At 42.2% G+C, this 14,812-nt stretch overlaps 1 protein-coding gene across 6 annotated transcripts in view; it reads left to right on the top strand.

Moving 5' to 3' along the window:
• The window catches only part of FBXO10 (F-box protein 10), a 64,333-nt gene that overhangs the window by 5,106 nt on the left and 44,415 nt on the right, over positions 1 to 14,812 (top strand). The window contains exon 1 of one of the 6 annotated variants that reach the window (XM_077912574.1): positions 6,265 to 6,356. The exons of 4 other annotated variants lie outside the window; for them this stretch is intronic. The gene's annotated coding sequence lies outside the window, so the exon portion shown is untranslated. Of the gene's footprint in view, positions 1 to 6,264; positions 6,357 to 14,812 lie in introns of those variants that run through there. One more of the 6 variants, XM_077912573.1, reaches the window with a different exon arrangement.

The following is a 14,812-nucleotide window of genomic DNA, read 5'->3' as shown; positions in this document are numbered from 1 at the left end:
GAAAGCAATACATAGATAATTTAAAATAATAAAAATATTGCAAAGAAAAAGTTTTTAGGAATGTGGTAGATAAGAAAACAAGGAAATATAGGAAATGATCAAATGAATTGCTCATCATAGTATTAGTACAATGCAGCTTTTATATAACTTCAGTGTACTTCTGAGTAAAATTTAATAGGCTTAATATATATTTACATCAGCAAAAATTTTATAAATACTCAATTTCATAATTATTCTTTTCATTGGTCTGAAGCAAATGACAAAGAATCTTTATTGAACATGAAAGTAAAAGTACAAATAAGATCTTAAGCCTACTAAGTCTAAAAAATTATTCTTAATAAAATATTGTTACTAGCTTAGTGAAACTGATTGCTATTAAAGTGTTGAGGGAAAAGGCATTTAGTTTAACATTTTTTTCTTTAACCTTCACTTTTTTTTTTTTTAAAGATTTTATTTATTTATTCATGAGAAACAGAGACCGAGAGGCAGAGACACAGGCAGAGGGTGAAGCAAGCTCCACGCAGGGAGCCCAATGTGGGACTCGATCCCTGGTCTCCAGGGTCACGCCCTGGGCCAAAGGCAGGCGCCAAACCACTGAGCCATCCAGGGATCCCCTTAACCTTCACTTTTGTTAGCAAGCACTCTACTGAACTTGTGCTAGATAACAGACTCAAAACATCACTTAGTTCCTTCTTCCTGATTCATGTCTAAAAAGATGGTAAAATAGCATATTTTTAATATCTGTTTATTGGTAGAAAAGTACTCTAAGATAAATGTGTCTTCATGTTTATGAGGAACTGATGTTCTGTTCACATACAACTTTAATAAGAGTAAATGGCTGCTGGTTGTCAGATACCTGGGTATCAAAGAATGCATACTTAACGTTTGGAAGGATTTTCATACACAGGTACCTCTTGGCTCCTTGCCACAGGAGAGCTTCAAGTATAACGGAAAAGAACACTGGTAATGAGTATGGTATATAAGGCAGTGTCAGGCATTGTGCACAGAGGTGCTTTCCAAAACAAGCTACATACCAAATCACATGGGAAGTTTTTAAACAAAAAATTCTAAATTAAAATTGCTCTGGATGGAGCCCAGGCATCTTTTTGAAAAGCATCCAGGTGTTTTAATTCGTCCAAGATCTGCTTTGGGTAACCACTAAATGAGTTAACCTTAAGGCCCCTTCCAATTAATGAAATTCTGGGCTGATTTAGGAATAAGAGTCACAACTAAAAATGAAAGCAATTTTAGATTGCGTTTGTAAAATGACAATATTAAGATCTCCTGACAGACTTCAGGAGTAGCCAACTTGTCAGAGTAGTTTGGTAGTTAGAGTACTAGAGGTGACTGGAAAGCCTGCTATGAAGATTCAAAGAAATAAGGGTATTTAACCTTGAGAAGACCTAACAGTGGGAGTTTGAGTGCTGTTCTTAAGAACTAAAAGTGGGACACCTGGGTGGCTCAGCGGTTGGGCATCTGCCTTCAGCTCAGGGCGTGATCCCGGAATCTGGGATCGAGTCCATTGGGCTCCCTGCGAGGAGCCCACTTCCCTCTCTGCCCCTCTCTCTGTCTCTCATGAATGAATAGATAATTTTTTTTTTTTTAGATAAAATCTTTAAAAAAAAAAAAACTAACTAAAAGTGTATTGTCATAGAATTGTCCCAGCAGACAGATTAGGATGAAGGTATGGAAGCTAAGAAAGATTCCTTCTTGAACTCCCTAACAGCTGCTGTAACCAATGTGGGCCAGGTTGGATATAGGCTCTTTGCTGGAAACGAGTAAGAATCTGAATATGGATACTCTAAAACAGGGATTGCTATTATGGGAAAAAGGTTACTATCATTGTCTTTTTCTCTGTTACTGAAAGACTATTTGAATACAAGTGCTGTCTCACACGTTTTTCTGCCCCACATAGTATCTTTACAAAGAAGGGGCTGAATAAATGAGTGCTATATTGAAGGTGGAAAAACTGACTTTCTGGACAACACCTGTTGTATAGGCTTCAGAAAAATAATTCCGATTCTGTTTGGTGGAGGTATGCACATTCACAGATATTTATTCAGTGGCTACAGAGGAGCAGGCACTGGTAGCTGAGACTGAATTGAATTCAGTCATGGTACCTGTCTTTAAGAGGCTTACAAGCTAGCAGGAAAGGCAGACATTACCTAATACTCTATAAAATTTTGTGGGGGTGATGGCGCAGGTAGTTGTGAGAACTTGAAATAGGGAAGCCCTGACCTGTTGGGTTGGGGAGGAAGTAGGGAAAGCTCCCTGAGGAAGTGATACACCAATTAAGATTATAGATGAATAGTAATTGACCAGATTAAAGAATGGGGAGACTTTTGAAAGTGTTAAAGCATGTGTGTTTAAGGAAGAAAGGCCAGTGTGAACCAGTGTGTTTTGAGCACAGAAGAGCAAGAAAACCTTCAGTCCTTTCAGAAACTCCTGTTTATTTTATTCTCATTCTTTAGTCTTAAGAAAGAGATTGCATCCTGACATCTGCTGGCTAATGTATATACTGCAGTTGAAAATTACACAGGAATAACCACCAGAAACTTACTTTCTCAAAGGCTACAGTAGGAAATTACAAATAAAGCACCTGGTCTTTTCCCTACCTTTCATTATGGACTTCACATAGGAGACTGAATGGTTGTGACTTATTGGCTACTTGTGTGAACTCAGTATTACAGATGTGTATGTGGTGCCACTTGTCTACTTCTGTACAAGTTCACAAACACATAGAAATCATATATATAAAAGTTGAATAGACTTGTTACGAGATGTAAAAAAATTACAAAATCACTCTTTTAAACACTACCCGATGAAATGTTTTGTGAAACGTTCTCAAACTATATCCTTCACAAAACACCTATCTTTAAGGCAGTAAACATTCTACTAAGGCTTAAGATGTACTTTAAGCACATCTGATAATTTTCATCTTTTTCTCAGCCACATTTGTATATTAATTTTTCACTTATGTCTATAAAGGACAAAAAAGTTAGTATTACATAAGCAGCTGTACTGACAATGATACTGCTGCATCTCAAACTTGCACTGGCAGCTGCTTCACCATACAGTCGTTTGGAATAATCAGCTGGCATTAAAAGGATAGGTTTGGTGAACAAAGGGTGATTCAGAGATATCAATGTGTAATGTAAAAAAATGTGTTGTTGGAGAGTAAAGATTTATGTTAGGAAGGAACACTAGATTAGTAGTTAAAAGTCTTTGGTTATAGTTTCAGTTCTACTCTTAATTATGTGACTATGAGTCAGATTTTTTTTTGCTTGAAACACCCAATTCTAGTTTGGGTAGATTTAAAGAGAAAAGTAATTCATTGAAACCATTAAAGATCATTTAGCATCACCAGGAGGCCTGGAGAATAGGGCTCAGACTAGGCAATTAGAACATCACCCTTTGTTACTTGGTCCTTCCACACAACCTTGTGCAGTGAAGATCCCGTCTCTGCCAAGGATTAGATGCCACCATTAACCAAAGCCACAGGCCCAGAACCCTATGGCTGCACTATCCTGACAGCCAGTGTTGCTCACTGAACTTCACAAGAAGTGTTGCTTCACAAGAACTTCACCTTGCTGTGTTTGCCACGGTCACCAAAGAGAATTATGCCAGGTCTCCACTTTGCTGTCTCTGGCTCCCAATTCAGAGTCCAGGGGATAATTTGTACTGTCAGGGTCATGTGGAGAAGCAGAGAAAATATCTGGATCTCAGCTTTTAAAGTGAAAGATCTGCTCTGATTCCCAACAAGCTCAAAGATGGGGAATTCCCTGCTCTGATTCCCAACAAGCTCAAAGATGGGGAATTCCCAAATATAGGAAGGGAGTTCAGACAACTGGACAGCCAAAAAGAATAACATCTACTATGTTGACCCTGGACAAATCACAGCCTTAATTTTCTGTAAAGCAAGGTAAATAAAGATTACATGGCCAAGGAGATGGCATATGTTTACATATCCATTTTATAGTAAATACCAACTATGCTAGGCTGCAAAGATGAGCAAGTTCTCACCTAATGGAGAAGTCAGTAGACAGCAAGTGGTAGAATAGAGGCATGCATGAAAGATACAAGCAGAAAGAAGGGAGAGCTCCATAAAATCACATTTTCCATGGAGCGAGTGAGGCTTGCACAAAAAGGCAGACAGCATGCTCTTGTGGAGAGCTGCTGTTGCACTCTTGAAGGGCTTAGCTGTTCTATAGAAACACCAAAACAATGTTGGCTGGCACAAATCCAGAAAGTCAGGCTTTTGATTGCTTATTGACATATATCTAGACTGCCAGTTTCATACAATAGGACACTTTTCAAAGGATTAAACATGTCATAGTTTTGCCAGTCATCAATAAGATAAATCATCAAGCTCATTGTAGTGTGAACCACCCCTATTCTGATCTGACCTAAGTCAGAGCAGTCTTTCTACTATATCTGGCTACTGTGTATACAGCTTTGTGTCTTTGCTCAAAAGAAATTGTTGGCTTTAGGCTTAGGGTGTTTTTTGCTTTGTTTTGTTTCAATTTATAAAGGAAAGCAGCTGCATGGTAACTTGGACCTCATCCAGAATCTGTAATGCCAAATTCATCATGTGGTGATAACAGATGGAATACATTTTTATAGAATACATTCTATAGAACCAGAACAGAGGTCAATGGGACCACAACAGTCAGCTATTACAAACCTCAATCCATTGCAAAAACTAATTTTTCACAGCATTCTCAAGTTAAATTTCTGTAGCTGACATTCTCTTCTATAAAATCTAAGGGTCTACGGGGCACCTGGGTGGCTCAGTTCATCAAGCATTTGACTCTTGATATCAGCTCAGGTCTTGATCTCAGGGTTGTCAGTTCAAGCCCTGTGTTAAAAGTAATTAAAATCCAGGGGTCTAGATCCAGCTGTCGTTCTGATCACTTCATTTGGGTGACCTGGCATCTTAAATTTAACAAGTCCTAAATTGATTTTTTGATCTCCCACTTGTAAATATCTTCCTCGTACAGTAGTTAACCAGTTCAATGAATAGCACCTCCATGCGCCCAGTCAGTGAACTAAGCTAAATGAGGAATCCCTGTAATGACCCACATCAAACCGGTTTGACTCTACCTCAAAAAAAGTATCTCAAATCTATTTCGCTCTGTCTTCATTACCATTACCCCAGTCCAAGTCTTAACCAATTTTCCTGCTTCCAGTCTTACTTTTGTCTATTCTCCACATAGTAGCTGGCATAGTTTTTTGTTTTTCTTATAAAGGTAGGAAACCATTCATACCCTCCACCACATCAATGGCTTCCTTTTACATAAAAATGTAAAATCCTTATCATGGCCTAGTAAGTGCTACATGATCTGGCACCTACCTACCTAACTTCACTTACACTGTTCTCTCTTAACAATCTGGACATCTTCCATTTACCTAAAGAGCAACCTTCTTTCCTTTGCCCTGCCTTGCCTCCCCCATCCCACCCAAAAGCCTTCACTCAGGCTTTCCCTGCCTCTCCTCCATCTGGCTAACCCCTTACCTTCCTCTGAGAAATCTTCCCCAACCACCTTCACCTTGCCCCATAATTTAAAATCGGGGTTCCTTCAGTGAACTTACCATAATTTTAAATACGTTTATTTAAATGATGTGATTAATGTCTACCTTATCCACTCAAGAATTAACTTTAGGAGGACGGGAACCATGTAAGTTTTGTTCATCTCTGTATCCCTAACACCGGCAGCAACCACTAACACCAATGCAACATTTGCTGTGTGCCTGGCATTGTGTTCAACACTATACATACAGTAATTTAATATATATATTGTCTGGCCCCTAGCCAGTGGTCAGTTCGTTGAACGTGCTCCTGCGTACACACCCACAAGTCGCTCACCACCTCCTGGAGCAGCGTATCACCCTGACAGATAACTGGTGATTGGAAGACTCTTCCTTGTATTGACCCCAGCACACCTCCCTGCAATTTCCGCCCACTGATTCTATTTCTGCCCTTCTGGGGCCATGCAGCAGGAGCCGTAATCGTCCTTCCACAAGCTCCACTCGGCAGCATCCGAAGCGTCCCTCTGGCTCCCCTCCCCGACCCCTCCCCGCAGGGAGTCGTGGCCCTGCTCCTCGGCGGGGGTCTGGGAGCTTGACCCCCGCCGCCCGCCCGCCGGGCTCCCGGCATCCCCCGCCCCGCGCGTCACGTGACGGCGCCCGCCCGCAGGAGCCCCGCAGGTGTCCGCCCCCGGGCGGGGCTCGCGGCGCGTCCTCCCGCCCCTGGCCGCGCGCCGCAGTCCTCGTGGCTCGGCTGCGGCGCGGCTCCGGCTCCGGCTCCCTCGGCCCGGACTGCTGCGGGCGAGCGCCCCCGGAGAGCCCCCGGAGAGGTAAGAGGCGGCCGGCTCGCAGAGGCCGAGGGCGAAGTTGTGCCGCTCGCGTCCCAGGATGCCCGGGGCCCCGAGCAGGGGCGGCCTCCCGGGGACCTGAGGCGCTTGCCGCCGAGGCGCCGCGGCCCTGGCGGAGGCTGAACACCTGGCCCCGGCGGGACCGGGAGGGGGTGCCCTCCGGCCGCCCGCGGCGCGGCGCTCCCGCTCTCCGCCGGCACCTGGAGGCTGTGCCGCGCCGCCGAAGGAGAGCTGTGCCCCGTTTTCCCAGCCTGTAACACGGCCCGGCGGAGAAAGTGGACCTCCGCGGTTGCCTTCAGCCTTGAGGTTTTGCGGGTGTGTGAGTGAACCCGAAGAGGAAGAAGCAGATTCCTGGGATGGGAAGAGCCCTCCCCAGGAAGGCAGGGGCGCCTGGGGCCGCGCACCTACTATGTGTCCTCTGTATTCTGTGCAAGCCCCAAGTCTCTCGGAGAGTCTGTGTTTCCATCCTTTAAAGTAGAAGTGGTAACCCCAGCCCTGCCTCTGTCTTAGGACTGCAGTGGAGAACAGGTGGGACAGCCATTTGAAGAACCGAACTCTGGAGTCAGGTTGACCTGGGTTCAAATCCTAGTTCGGCCACCTACCAGCTGTGTGACCTTGAGCCAGACAAAACCCTCATCAGTTAAAAGTAGATAATGATAGTACTTAGCTTGTGAAGTTGCCGTGAGGTTCTGTGTCAAGGGCTTAGCACAGTGTCCGGCGCAGAAGTGTTCAATTTTTCCATGTAAATACTGTTGAGTTAATTTAGTAAGCTAGAGAGTGCTTCACATGAGGGGTATTTAGAATAATCACACTTCAGGTTGTATATATTTAGTCCTGAAAAGAGTACTGTTAGGATGTCCTAAGAAAGAGGCCAAGTGAGATCCTTTCCCCCTTTCTCTTCCTGGGCCCCCTTTGACTTCTCATTTACAATTGGCATGTGAACCTGTTGTTCCTACCAAATGAGTCAGGCAGGATGGGAACATTAATGTGCCGGAGCAGATGGGTATCAGATTCCTTCTGAGGGGGAAAGAAAAGTGCCAGGCATGTGCTGCCACCAAAAAAAGAACAGTACAGTGACTGATGGAGTAGGAAGATGCCTGGGAAACTCTGATCCAGCTGTCTCCCTTCTCACATGAAGAAACTGGACCCAGAATGAGGACAGGACTTTAATTCCTGGACCCCAACAGCATGTTGGCACTGGGTGGTAGAAAGAACACATACTGTTAACCAGACGCTGTGCTTTCCCTCAGTTCTAAGATAATTCATGTATTCAGCATGTATTAGTGGAGACCTACTATGTGCTTGTACACCTACTAGGAGCTAGGGGAGAAATTATTTCTCTCCCTCTGCTGGTTCTCAGTACATTTTATAATAACAGTAAGTTCTGTCTCCCAGCGAGCTTTCCTCCTAGCAGCTGGCCCCAAGGGACAGAAGCACACAGAGAGGTCTGAATTATTTCATGATCTGTCACTGCGGGTCCCTTAGCTCTCGTTGAAGCCTCTAGAAGCTAAAGAAAATGCTGCTTTGTCAGGGCTTTTAGGAAAGGATTTCCTTCTGGCCTGGAGCACTTGGATTTCTTTGTCTTTCTGGTTTCAGGCCTCTTATTGTTTTTAGATTTCTGAAAAGAGCCACCCTCGCCACAGTGCCTTCATTTTGGTTTCCATGGTTATCAGATGAATTGTTTTTATGATAGCACAAGTAGCTGTTAAGTAATACATGGTCAAGCAGTCCTCAGCTCACTGTGGGTTTCTGCTTTCTAGTGGTGGTCCTCTGTTTTGGTTTTTTCTTTTTTTTTTTTTTCCAGTGCAGTGCATTCATACTATTCCATCCTCCTTTCCTCCATTCTTTCCTTTAAGAAACATGTATTGGTGCCAGGGCCAAGAGGAGTGGGAATAAGTAGAAATAGAGGTAAAAACAAAGATAGACCCTGGTTTAGGGAACTCGTAATCTTTGGGGGGATAGTCTGAGGGCATTACCATGTGCAAGGGCAGATCTGTGGGGCACTGATAAAGGTGTAGATTAGGAGCCAGGGAGAGCTCTGAGAGGTGGGAGTGTCCTGGACAACCAAGAAGACATCACATAGTAGGGGCACCTGAATGGCTCAGTCAGTTAAGTGTCTGACTCTTGATCTCAGGGTTGTGAATTCAAGCCCTGCATTGGGCTCCATACTAGGCATGGAGCCTACTTTACAAAGAGAGGAGATATCACATATTAAGATGCTCTACAAGGAAGACGTAAAAGAAACGAATTCCTTTTACATGTCTCAGTCACAGAGTAGTAATAGATGGTACAAGAAGCATTTGTTCTTTCAGTTTGTCTTAATGAACCTTCTCTTAAGTCACCTATCATGGACTTTGTTTGAAATGCCTGCTCATTTCTCTCATTACCCTCCTTCTGTTAGTGATGTATTACTTTCCTGCTCATACACGTGGTATTGTGTGTCTAAAGGTAGATAATAGAGACACTTGGTTAAGATTTTGCCTATTTCTGGGCAGCCCCGGTGGCACAGCGGTTTAGCGCCGCCTGCAGCCTGGGGTGTGATCCTGGAGACCCGGGATCGAGTCCCACATCGGGCTCCTGGTACATGGAGCCTGCTTCTCCCTCTGCCTGTGTCTCTGCCTCTCTCTTCACTCTCTCTGAATGAATGAATAAATAAAATCTTAAAAAAAAAAAAAAAAAAAAAAAGATTTTGCCTATTTCAGATATTTAACCTGTGTTAAACCAGGTTTAACCTGGTCTCATTTCACCAGTTGGGTTCAAATACAGTCGAAAATTTCTTTACTTTTCAAGTAATCTCCCAAGTCCTCTAATGGCCTTTAGTGAGAATTCTGAAGTCTCCCACTTCCAAGTGCCCTGGGGGCTTAAACAATCCAAAGAAGTCACTCTGACTTCCACTCTCCAGAGGAGAGAGAACTCCAGAGTCTAAGCAGTCCACCCACATTGTTATTTCTGACACAGCTATATGGTATCACTATTGAAGAGCTGTCCTGCATGCTCCAAGGATGTGTGGTCACTGCTGCTCAGTGCCCTTATTGGACCAGGTTCCTGTCAGCTTGATCCCATGCCTGGATTCCAAGGTTAGAGCTTTTCTAGTTTGTGCTCACATGCTTAGCCTTTCTCTTTTGAAGCACCTCACTCTGGGCAGTGTGTTGAGCATGTCACCAGGCTGCTTTCCCCCAGTCCTCTAGTGAGTTCTCTTTGAGGGAGGGGTGGCGGCTTTTGTGCTAGCAGCCTTGGTCAGGGCCACCCCAGACCACTCAGGAGATTACCCTATTTTCAAACCTTTTGTCAGGGTTCGGTGGCTCAGTCCCTTCCTAACCCTAACCCAAGGCGTTTTGGCGAATTGGTTCTATCTCCTCTTCAGGATTGTGCCTACTAAGAATTCTCAAATGGCAGGTAGCTATCCTAGGACCTTGGATGCCTATTTACCTTATCATATATAAGAGGAGTCTGGAAGACTCTTGGCAAACCATATTGCTGTTCCTAGGAAACTGTTTCTCCACCTGTAATCCCAAGAAAAGTAGGCATTATTGCAAATTTAAATGGCATATACTCTGTTAGGAATTGGGAGCAAGGTTTTAATTTAAAAATGAAGTTACCTCAACTTTTCTAAGAATCAAACAATAATCGGTATGTTCGTTTCATTGTCTTTATTTTTTTACGATTTTATTTATTTGAGAGAGAGCATATGCCCACAAGTGGAGGGAGGGAAGAGGGAGAATCAGACTCCCTGATGAGCAGGGAGCCCAACACAGGGCTCGATCCCAGGACCCTGGGATTATGATGTGAACCAAAGGCAGCTACCCAACCAACTGAGGCACCCAGGCGCCCCTCATTTTCTTTATTTTAAACTTTAAAAATGTGAGATATAACAATGCATGCAAGGAAACCCTACAAATGTATACATAGGGCAGCCCCAGTGGCCCAGTGGTTTGGCACTGCCTTCGGCCCAGGGTGTGATCCTGGAGACCCAGGATCGAGTCCCACGTCAGGCTCCCTGCATGGGAGCATGGGGCCTGCTTCTCTCCCTCCCCCTCTCCCTGTGTCTCTGCCTCTCTGTCTCTTTCTGTCATGAATAAATAAATCTTAAAAATATATACATAGTTTAACAATTCTAAGAGACATGGGGATCCCTGGGTGGCGCAGTGGTTTGGCGCCTGCCTTTGGCCCAGGGCGCGATCCTGGAGACCCGGGATCGAATCCCACGTCGGGCTCCCGGTGCATGGAGCCTGCTTCTCCCTCTGCCTATGTCTCTGCCTCTCTCTCTCTCTCTCTGTGTGACTATCATAAATAAAAATAAAAAAAACAATTAAAAAAAAAAAAACAATTCTAAGAGACATATACATGGAACCACCATCCATGTCAACAAGTGGAACATTGCCAGTACTCAGTAGCACCCCTTCTAAATCAACCTCTTTCCCAGAGAAGCCACTACTTTGACTTAAGTGATAATCATGTTTCTCTGTAGTTTTGTCACCTATATTGGCACTCCTAAACAGTATAGTTTAATTTTACTAGTTTTGTAATTTCTTTTTTTTTTTTTTTTTAAAGATTTTATTTATTTATTCATGATAGTCACAGAGAGAGAGAGAGAGAGAGAGGCAGAGACACAGGCAGAGGGAGAAGCAGGCTCCATGCACCGGGAGCCCGACGTGGGATTCGATCCCGGGTCTCCAGGATCGCGCCCTGGGCCAAAGGCAGGCGCCAAACCGCTGTGCCACCCAGGGATCCCTAGTTTTGTAATTTCATACATAGAATTATACTGTGTGTGTTTTGTGTTTGCTTCTTTTGCTTTGTGTGTTGCATCCATGAGATTACCACACTCATTTTCATTGGTACAGTGTTTCAGGATATATGTCATAATCCATTCTATAGTTTACAGATATTTGTGTTGCTTATAGCTTCTGACTATCAAGAACAGTGCAGCTGAGAACATCCTTAGACATTTTCTGTTGTATTTGTGAAGCTTCTTTTTAGATAATCTGTCAGAGCGGAATTGTTTTGCTAGATAATGCCAGTTTTCTAAGAGATTGTACCAGTTTTCTTTCCTGCCAGCAGTATGTCAAGAGTTCCAGTTGCTTTTACATTCTTATAAATAGTATCATCCGTTTAAAATTTTTAAACTGTTCTTGTGCGTCTATAATATCTTTTGTGGTTTTAATTTTCCTTGCTTGCTACTAATGTCGAGTGCTTTTATATTAATTGAATATCCTCTTTTGTGTACTGCCTATTCAAGTCTTTTGCCTGTTTTTCAGTTTTTCTTACTGATTTGTTGGAGTTCTTTATATACTTTGGTCCCTTGTCAGTTACATGTTTTAAGGGTATCTCCTACTCTGTGAGTCTCTTTTCACTCTCCTAAATAATGATATCTTAGATCCTATTCTGTAGAGGCAGGGCCTAGAATGATGGGAATTCGTGTTCAAGTGGTATACTAGGAAACCTGCTCAGGAAAAGGAGAATGAGAGAAGCAGGATGGAGGGAGGAGGGGAACTGTATAACCAGGTGAGGTGGCAGTTTTCCAGAGAAGGGACATTAGTACATTGTAATCAGCTGACACTCCTATCTGGAGGATGGGTATGCTGGCTAGTAGAGACTCTGGTTAGGTTATTAATAGTATTCTCTACATTCTTTTCTTTTGTTAAATTCACTCCACCCAAATACATCTGTAGGATTCTGGTCGGTCGTAATTTCTGTGAAAATTTACAGGAGGAAGGTTAGTGGGACAAAGTATAATCCCTACTGCCACAGCTAGCGCAAAAATGTGACTAATGCCTGTTACCTTCCTCACCTACCATCCATTCTAGTTTCCTCTCATTTGTGCCTTGAATGTTTGGAGAATTCAGTGACGAAGCCATCTGGTTCTGGAAGTTTTATTTTGTTATTTTTGACCATAGATTCAATGTTTTTAATGGTTATAAAACAATTAAAAATTTTTTCTTCTTTAGTTTTACTAAGTGATATTTTTCCAGGAATTGGTCCCTTTAAAGGTTTCAAATTTATTTATATAAAATTGTTTATAATATTTTCTTGTTATTTTAATGTGTGCAGCATCTGTAGAGATGTGCTCCTTTTTGTTCCAGTTTCATTTTTAAATTTTCTCCCATTTACTCTTCCTTAGTTTTCAGTAATTTCCTTGCAAAGAACCAGCTTTTATCTTCATGGGTATTCTCCATAGTAAGTTGGTTTTCTATTTCATTGAGTGCTGCTCTTTTATTTTTTCATTCTACTTTCCTTGGAAATAACTTGGATTTTTTTTTCCCCTCCAATTTCTTGAGATTGATGCTTAGTTCATTCATTCATATCCCTTTTTTTTTTTTTTTTTTTTTTTAAGATATATTTGAGAGAGTGAGCAAGGGAGAGTGGCAGAGAAAAGCAGACTCCCTGCTGAGCAGGGAGCCCAACTCAGGACTTGATCCCAGGACACTGGGATCATGACCTGAGCTGAAGGCAGACCCTTAACTAACTGAGCCACCCAGGCGCCCCTCATTTGTATTCTTTCGATTTTTTCCATTTAAGGCTACATATTTTCCTCTAAATACTGCTTAGGAAGTGCTCACAAGCTTTGATATGTGGTATTTTAGCCATTTATTTCTAAATATTTTATAATTTCCATTATGATTGCCCCTTTGACTCATAGGTATCTTAGAAATGTGCTTCTTAATTTTCAAACATGAGTATTTTCTAGTTATCTTTTATTAATTGATTATGGTCCGTGATCTTGTTCTGAATAATTTTAATCCTTTGAAATTTGTTGAAATTTTTGTTAGGTCTCTGTTTATGGTCCGTTATAAATGTTACATGTGTGCTTGAAAATAATGTGACTTCTGTAGTTACTGGATTCAGTGTTCTGTATTCCAGTGGGTCAAACTTATTAATTCAGATCTTCTGATTTATTTTTGCCTATTCTAGCTATTAAAGAGAGAAATGTGTTAAAATATCCAACTATGATTATGAGTTTGCCTGTACTTTTAATTTTTTCTATCTTTGAGCCATATCAAATGTATGTAAATAAAAAGTTATTATATCTTCCTGGTAAATTAACCATTTTATCATTATAAGGTTGCCCTTTTTATCTCTATTTAAAGAATGGTGGGGTTTTTTGTTTGGTTAGTTTGGGGGTGGGAAGAGGCCTTAAACTATCTGATACCAGTGTAGCTACAGCATCTGTTTTTGATTATGCAAGGTATATCTTCTCCCATCGTTTTAGTTTCATTCTTTCTGTGCTATGTGTTTTAGATAGGTCTTTTTTTTTTTTAATTTTTATTTATTTTTTCATGAGAGATACAGAGAAGGAGAGAGAGGCAGAGACACAGGTAGAGGGAGAAGCAGGCTCCATGCAGGGAGCCTGACATATGGGACTCGATCCCAGGTCTCCAGGATGAGGCCCTGGGCTGAAGGCAGCGCTAAACCACTGAGCCACCAGGCTGCCCTAGATTTGTCTTTTATAAATAGCATGTGGGTTCTGTTTTTTCATCACCTGTTTTTGTCTCTTAATTGGAAAATTTAGTCCATATTTATTTAACATAACTACTGATGTATTTAGGGTTAAGTCGGTCTTCGTATTTATGCTTTTAATGTATTTGTCCTGCCAGCACTCCATTTTGTTTTAGCTCTTCCCTCCTTTTGGGATGTTTTTAGTCATTTTCTCTTTTTCCTTCTAGTTTGGACATTATATACTTACTCTTCTTTAATTTTTTTTAATTTTTTTTAAAATTTATTTATGATAGTCATAGAGAGAGAGAGAGAGGCAGAGACACAGGCAGAGGGAGAAGCAGGCTCCATGCACCGGGAGCCTGACGTGGGATTCAATCCCGGGTCTCCAGGATCGCGCCCTGGGCCAAAGGCAAGCACCAAACCGCTGCGCCACCCAGGGATCCCTACTTACTCTTCTTTAATGTTTGCCCTTGAAATTTTAATTTAACGAAAGTTGATAAATTATAGAGGTGGTAAATATCCCTGTCTTGTTTTGGACAGTATGAGGACCTTTGACCACTTGATCTCTTATTTATCTCATCCCACTTAGTGGTAGACTAATCATAACACAGTATGTCAGCTTTGATTAGTCATTTAAGGACCCACAAAACAAATGTGATGAGGGAGGAAAAAGGAAAGAGAGGAAAGAATTTACTTGAGAAAATGATACTGTTTTGTCAGAACTCTTGGTTGCAAGTGATTAACTTACTAGATAGACTCTCTGAACTTTAAAAAGAAAATGTTTGCTTATAAAACTGCATAGCTGGATCCAGGGGTTCAAAAATCTTTTTAGATTTGAAATCTTGCATGTCTTAATTCAGCTTCATTCCTCAAACAAACTCTCCTGAGTGGTCCCCATCCTTGGCGGGAGTGATGGAATCTTCTGATTCTACTTTGGGCCAAGTATGAGATGGAGGGCTGAGGCACTATGAATGATAGCCCCACCCCTAAATGGACTAAATGGA

Source organism: Canis aureus, chromosome 10 (assembly GCF_053574225.1).
Source record: "Canis aureus isolate CA01 chromosome 10, VMU_Caureus_v.1.0, whole genome shotgun sequence".
Taxonomy (NCBI): Eukaryota; Metazoa; Chordata; class Mammalia; order Carnivora; family Canidae; genus Canis; species Canis aureus.
The sequence above is the reverse complement of the archived record's forward strand: the minus strand, read 5'-3'. Positions and strand labels throughout refer to the sequence as shown.